This window comes from Acipenser ruthenus, chromosome 50, assembly GCF_902713425.1.
Source record: "Acipenser ruthenus chromosome 50, fAciRut3.2 maternal haplotype, whole genome shotgun sequence".
Lineage (NCBI taxonomy): Eukaryota > Metazoa > Chordata > Actinopteri > Acipenseriformes > Acipenseridae > Acipenser > Acipenser ruthenus.
Genome location: NC_081238.1, coordinates 2,548,126 through 2,555,339, shown reverse-complemented (window position 1 = coordinate 2,555,339; position 7,214 = coordinate 2,548,126).

Sequence of the window (7,214 nt, the reverse complement as noted above, 5' to 3'; positions counted from 1 at the left end):
ACTCCGGCACTGACTGGTGCGGTCCCTTGCCCCGACGTCGTGGTTCCCCTACCGGAATGCCCAGACCTCCCTCCGCTGGTCCTGACTCCCGGGTCGCAGCATTGCCAGGCACAGTTGCTTGTCTGGTCCCCTACTCTACTCCTCCTGGACATACAGACGTCACGACATGAAGGTCAGACGTCGCGTGCGCTCCCCCTTTCCCTCACTTTGCTCCCCCTGAAGCTCCAGACGTCGCTGCGTGGGTCCACAGTCGCACACCTCTGCCTGTCACTGCTTGCTCCCGGTTGCCGGCCTGCACTCCAGTCGCCCTGGTCAAGCCATCCGGATTCCCCCTCGCTGGTTCACGGTCCCTTCTTGGAAGTGCCGGAGGGACCGACCCACCCTCAAGCCTGCCCGTGGAAGAGGGCGAAAATTGACATTTGTGGACTTGAGAGTGGGTGGTTGTGTTTTAGGGGAGGGGGTGGCCTTGGAATGGCCGATCAGTGTTGCACACTTAAGGGGGGGGAAGTGTAACACAGCAGGGAGGGGGTTAAAGCCTCCCTGAGTGGAAAACATGTGCAGAATGCACATTTGTTTAGTTTAATTGTTTTGGTTTATCGTTGAATTTGATTTGTTAATTGTTTTATTAATTATCCCCTGCACCTGGTAGCTATTGTTAAATTAAAACCAGGTGCAGGGTATTTAAGAGAGGCAGCTAGTCTGCTCGAGGCTGCTGAGGAGAAGGAGGCAGAAAGGTGTGCTCTGCTTCCTGGCAGTCATGAGTAAAAAAGTAAGTGCTGTATAAAACCAGTGTGTTTTGTAAGGACGGGGAAACAGCGTAGCTGTCCCGTGTTAGCCAGGGTGTTCCTGTGTGTTAGTTAGTGCTCGTACAGAGCTAGGTGTTTATTTTGTGTGTTTTGTTTGATTTTTGTGTTTATTAAAACTAGCGCCCCAGCGCTTAAAATCCATTTCTGTCGTGTTGGGTCTATTTTTAAAGGTGCAACGAACCTGAGTGAGTTGCGCTTTGTTACAATATATATATATATATATATATATATATAAAGAAAAGGATATTTCAGGTACTTAAAAAGGTAGAATAATTGATTGCAAATTTCTAATCTACCTTTTTAAGTACCTGAAATATCCTTTCATTTTTTTATTTTTTCTTATTGATCATTTTGGTACACAGCAGTTTTCCTTTTTCTCAAACTTTATATATATATATATATATATATATATATATAATGAACAAACGCTGCTTCAGCATCGTAACCCTGAGTTGTTTCATTCATTTTGTAACAAAGTGTATTCTTTCTTTTTGTTTGATTTTCAGGCTGTCTCACTTCAGGTGAGTGCCAACTCTTTATCAAAATAATAAATGAACAATATTTACACTTAAGATAAAGGAGCAGCAAGTATAACTGTTCCCTAAAAGATGAAATAATCTCAAAATAATGTTTGGGTATAAAACCAACAATCTGATTAGCATGGGCTTTCTGAACAAGTAGAATTCACAGTATACTGTAAACAGACAACACACTGAAAAGTAATGCTCTAATTATTAAGTCATGGTCTTTTTGTAGACTCCATGCACAAGGACTTGGGAGCAGTCCGATTGACCTACCTCCTCATGGTGTGTAAGAGCGTCCTGTACGGTCTGCTAGTGACGGCGCTGGTGTGGAAGCTGAAGGTATGCATATTATTATTATTATTATTATTATGAATTCTATGTAATCTGAATTACACACTACTTATTAAATATTCCTAATTGTTTTGCTGGCTGCACTTCTAAAAGATAAATGTATAAGAACATTTCCGAACGAGAGGCCCACAGCCCATTCTAGTAACTCTTTAATCTTAGTTGGGTCTTCAAGGATCCTAATGATTCAGCATCAGCAGCCTGCATAGACAGCCCATTCTTACCCTCACCACTCTCTGTTGCGTAAAGGAGTGTCCCATGCCCTCTGTCCTGGGTCTACATATCAATACTAGAAACTCACTGTCAATCTGATTACCACATTTCTTCAGAGAAGTTGGGGTGGAAATCTTCATCAGAATGGCACATGGAGGCCAGTGTTTTACACTGTTGGGAAGCAGCAGATATTTGTGCATTCTTGGTTATTGAAGCCCCTGCCAGCTATCACCGTGCTGGTCTTTTCCATTGTGAATAAGTGATTGAAAACAGGGGAATGTTATTAATAACATAATAAAAGAATAGTTTGTAATTACAAACTATTCAGGGCTGTGAGACTGACACTTTTATATAAACTGTGCAACATATTGAAGATGTTCCATTTTGTATGTATATATATATATATATATATATATATATATATATAATTTATTTCTTAGGGGACGCCCTTATCCAGGGCGACTTACAATTGTTACAAGATCTCGCATTATTTTTACATACAATTTGTATCTCTCTCCTTTGTAGCCTACAGGTGAGAAGTGCTTCAACTAAACAGGGTGCAGAATGTGGAAACTTCACAGGAAAGCCTGATAACAGAAACACAATGTGTTCTTTATTGCTGTATTGCTTTTGCAAAGAAAATTGTGAAATACTGTGTTTAGAAATATTTCTTTTTAAATAACAGTTGATGGAGGACTTAGATGCCGCTGTGTGCAAATTAAAATGTTTAAAACGAGTGCAAGTCTGGCTTAGATCAAATATTATAGGAGTATGGACATCTCAGAGTAGCTCTAGGTGGACTGTAATACACAACACAACACTGCCACACACATTCAGAGACATTAGCACGGCACCTGGACTGAAACACACAACACAACACAACACAACACAACACAACACTGCCACACACATGCAGAGACATTAGCAGTGAACACCTGGACTGAAACGCACAACACAACACAACACAACACTGCCACACACATGCAGAGACATTAGCAGTGAACACCTGGACTGAAACGCACAACACAACACAACACAACACTGCCACACACATGCAGAGACATTAGCAGTGGACATGTTTTGAATGGAAGTAGCACTTCCTCCAATGCAGGCCAGTTTTACTGCAGTTATTGACATTCCTGATCTGCGGGTAAAGAGAGAACACCGACCAGGAGCTCCAAACTACTCATCTGATTGTACTGTTGCTGTTTTATGGGGTGCCATATGTAAAAAAAAATTTATTTTTTCCCAGATTTAACTTAAATCTTGTATTTTTCCCCAGATTTCTAAATGTTGTGAAAATAAATAAATGTTTTAAATGTGTACATTCAGATATAATTTATGAATCTAGTTACAAGATTTAACATTTAGCTAAATATTTAACTGGCCAGCTAAATCTGGAGTTTGTATGCAAATGAGCTCAGTCTGCTTTGTGCTTTTGTGCGATTTGATTGGCTCTTGTAATGCTAATCGGGAAATATGCAAATTTCTGCATTACAAGAGTCAATCAAATCGCGTGAAAGCACAAAGTGGATGGTGCATACAAACTTCAGATTTAGCTGGCCATACCAGTTTACCATATTAAATATAGCATAGTGTAATAAAACATATTGAAAGCATGGTAAACCATAAGTAAGCATTGTGCTTAGAGAGGTATTATAAAACACATTTAAAAACATGTTAAACCATGGTAAAGTACTGTGGCAAATGCATAGCATAGACATGGGAAAAAGCATGGAAAAACTGTCAGATTTACTGTGGTAAACTTTTAAAATGAGTGTGGGAAGCCTGTAATGGATATTTCATTTTCTTGTGCTTTCTTTTTTAGCATTACCATGTATTGTTAATAAACAGCTTGCCAAAAATTGTACTTGTGACCTTGTGGCTTTTTTTCCTTCTGTTATGTTTTATTTTAATTTTAATTAAGGTTCAATAAAAATAACTTTTTGTTTACTTGTGACTGCTTAAGCCCTAGTAAATGCTCACAAAGTAGATTTTATCAATTTATTTATGACCAAAAATGATGTACCAGTACTAGGAGGGTAGCTGCTGCAGAAAGCACAGGCTGCTGGGAGATGGGCTCTGTTCTCAGTTACTGTACATTTCCTTAATACAACTAATTGAACATTCAGCCTCTGGGAGCTACAGCCATGCATTGACTGAATTGATAGTAGCGTGTATATTACTGATTCAAATGATTTCAGCATCACGACCCACCCATGCAATACTAAGTGCCAATTAGTACCAAAAAGCAAACTGGTCTTGGTTTGTTACATTGTTGCATGCAGTGCAGAAACTAATGTGCTAATTCTGCTAATAAATAAATAATCAATTATTAATGTTAGCAAGAGAGCATTCTAGGTATGGTTCCTCAGACCCGTGTCACTCCTCCAGCAACCCCACCTCCCACATCCTGCATCAGCACTAGGAGTGGTGAGGGAAAAAAAGACAAAACTATGCAGTTGTATCCAGAATCATTTTGGTGATGAAAAACTAAAACTGTTATCTTTTCTGTGTGTAATTTCAAGATCCTCCTTAAAATTGTGAAGCTGTCTCAACATCAGTTTTAAGACGGTGGGTCAGACTAGGCTCTCTCAATTTGGTCATAAAATGGTTATTTAGGTGGTGTAATATTAAAAAAAAGGATTTATGATACACTGCATTCATGACAAACACCACAAGTTATACTGAAGAAATATATTGTAAAAATGAAGTACCTACGTTAACCTTTGAGAGCTATGTCATCTTATGTATGTAAGATGATGCGTGCATGATGTAATAAACACTTTCCTCTTTATTCTGCATGCTTTTATTCATTACATATTGATTTGTTCAACGCTTTTTACCATGTAATCCTGTTTGGCAATACATCATTTGTTACCTACTGTGTCAGAGCAGGGGGAGGATGTATGCAGTGCAGAGGGTGCACGTGTGTGTGGGTGTGTGGACATTGTGATTATGTGTGTTGACGTCCGGCCAGGTAACAGACAGAAATGTGCTGTTGCACTGGTTTATTATAAATAAAACGATTGAAACACAAAACACTGAACAAAACAAAAGGCACGATGGCCAAAACAAAACAGCATGCGTAGCAATTGATGTTATTATTTGTTTTTAATTCTCCTTCTCTCTCCCGTTCCTTTTCCCTGAACACAGCAACCCCGAGTGAAAGATGTGTGCCTGTTTTATGCAGCTGTGCCTTGCTCGATTGCTTGTTAAAATCATTTAATTTGAGCAGGCACAGTCTGCATGTGAACTACACACATACATATAAACATAAAATACGCACAGGGGCAGGGCACCCCCCCCCATTATTGTGTTTCATTGTTTAAGTGATGACTGGTTAACTGAAAAGAAAGTGTGCAGTGGGATAGCTGCGCTTGGGTGCTGTTTTGTTTTGTGTGTTTAAGAGTTTGTAGTGTTAGGTTTAAAACCTTTATTTTGCTCCTGTGTTTTGTTTGTTTGTGTTATTAAAAGTGTGCCAAGGCGCTGAACTGCAATACTGTCTGTGGGTGTTTGCTATTTGTGCCACTGGCCAGACTTGACCGGCAGTCACGTTACCACACTACCAAGAGGCAATGGTATTACAAGGGCAGCTTCAATGGTATGATCCATTGGTACGATGGTACCACAGTGGGAACGTGTTCATATTTTGACATGTCGATGGTATAGCCAGTGCACTCTGTAATTCAGTGTAGCGCTATATCGTTACCAGACCATGCAGCTGTGAAATAGTTTCTTAGGGTAAAGTACTGGGATTGTAATGGGATCCTAATACGATTGTTCAAACATGTCTGTAAAAGGTGTTTTTTTTAAATTATTGAACAGATTTCCTACAGATGACAGTAAAAGGCCTCGGAACGTCTGATTCATGTTTCGAAATCTACCCTGATTCAATGTTTCTCAACTCTGTAGGTTTAATTTACAGCTAATAAAGGAACTGGGAGGTTGCTGTTTCCCCTCCCCCAGTCAAGTCTGATTTAACTGTTGTGTTTCAGAATGGGATCAGAACATTTTTCTGTGTAGTTAGAAAAAGTTTTAGAACCTTTGTCACAGGCACGACTAATTTAAGACCTGTGTGGGTGGTTGTGTTTTTGTTATTTTCAGTTGGAGCCTTTTCACTGCAGCGTTTCTTAGAATAACTTGTCAGACCGGGATCAGCACATTTTGCTAGGGTGTTGTTTTCACGGTTATGCAGAGCAGCAAGTGAGGAGGATGTGGTGGAGCTGATCTCAGCGAGCTTCTTGCCTCTCTGCGTGAGGGGTAGAAAAGAGGTGCTCTGAAAGCAGGTCATGAAACCACAGCACATGTTCTGTGAGGTTACAGCTTGAGAGAAGGACGGGGTGGTGAAGATGCTGTCAAAGTTAAGAGTGCAAACAAGGTGTCTTATTTCCAGCACCCTAAAGTGATCTGCAGATACCGCAGCTGTTTTGTTGGTTTGGATTATGCCAGGGGCTTTGATAACAGGTGTTAAGGGTATCACAAACAGACATGTTCTTATCTTTCATTATTACAAGTCCTTGTTGTTTTGCAGTTTGTTTGCCCTACATCATTTTCTATGTGCTGCCGGAACACAGGAAGTAACATGGGTTTCACCAGAGAAAATTAAAGTCTTGAAAACAAAAAGATAAACCGTAAAATAATAATGACTTCTGTCATCCTTTACAGAGATGATGTTGACTGTAGCAGCACCTACTGATGGTACTAGATACTGACAGCTGAAGTGGAACACACAGTATCAGTGACAGAGTGCATTTGCTATCTTAAAGTGTGTTTTCACAGTCTAAGAAGTTGATTCAAGTTGATCCAATCTATTGGAAGCACTGTTTTTATGTCAAATAAATTGGATCAAACTTGATATAGTAAAATAACACCAGAACATCAAAGAATCTATGAAATGATATTGCACAAGTCTACCGGAACCCGTAGTAGTAGTGTAGTATTTCATGTTAAATTTTTGTCAGTTTTTCATTAAGTATATGGAAAACTGCAAAGCAGTATGTAATTCAATATGTTAACGTGACATTATTCGAAAGGTTTCATTCGACTTTATGAAGCAAAATTAGTTCTATAGCGTGATGCAAAATGTTTGACCAGAGCTGTAGATTCCAGAAAGAAATATTTTGGAATATTTTGAAAAAAACAAATTGTTGCAATATGGGACACAGTAAAGGTAAAAAAAAATGTTTTTCTTATAAACACTGCAGGGGGTTCTGGATCACTTTCAGCTAAGGGGGTGCTGGAGAGTGACATAGATAAAACAGTGTGCAGGTGTGGTTTTTGTACAGAGAGTGTCAGTGTTTGAGACGCTGTGGGGGCTGCC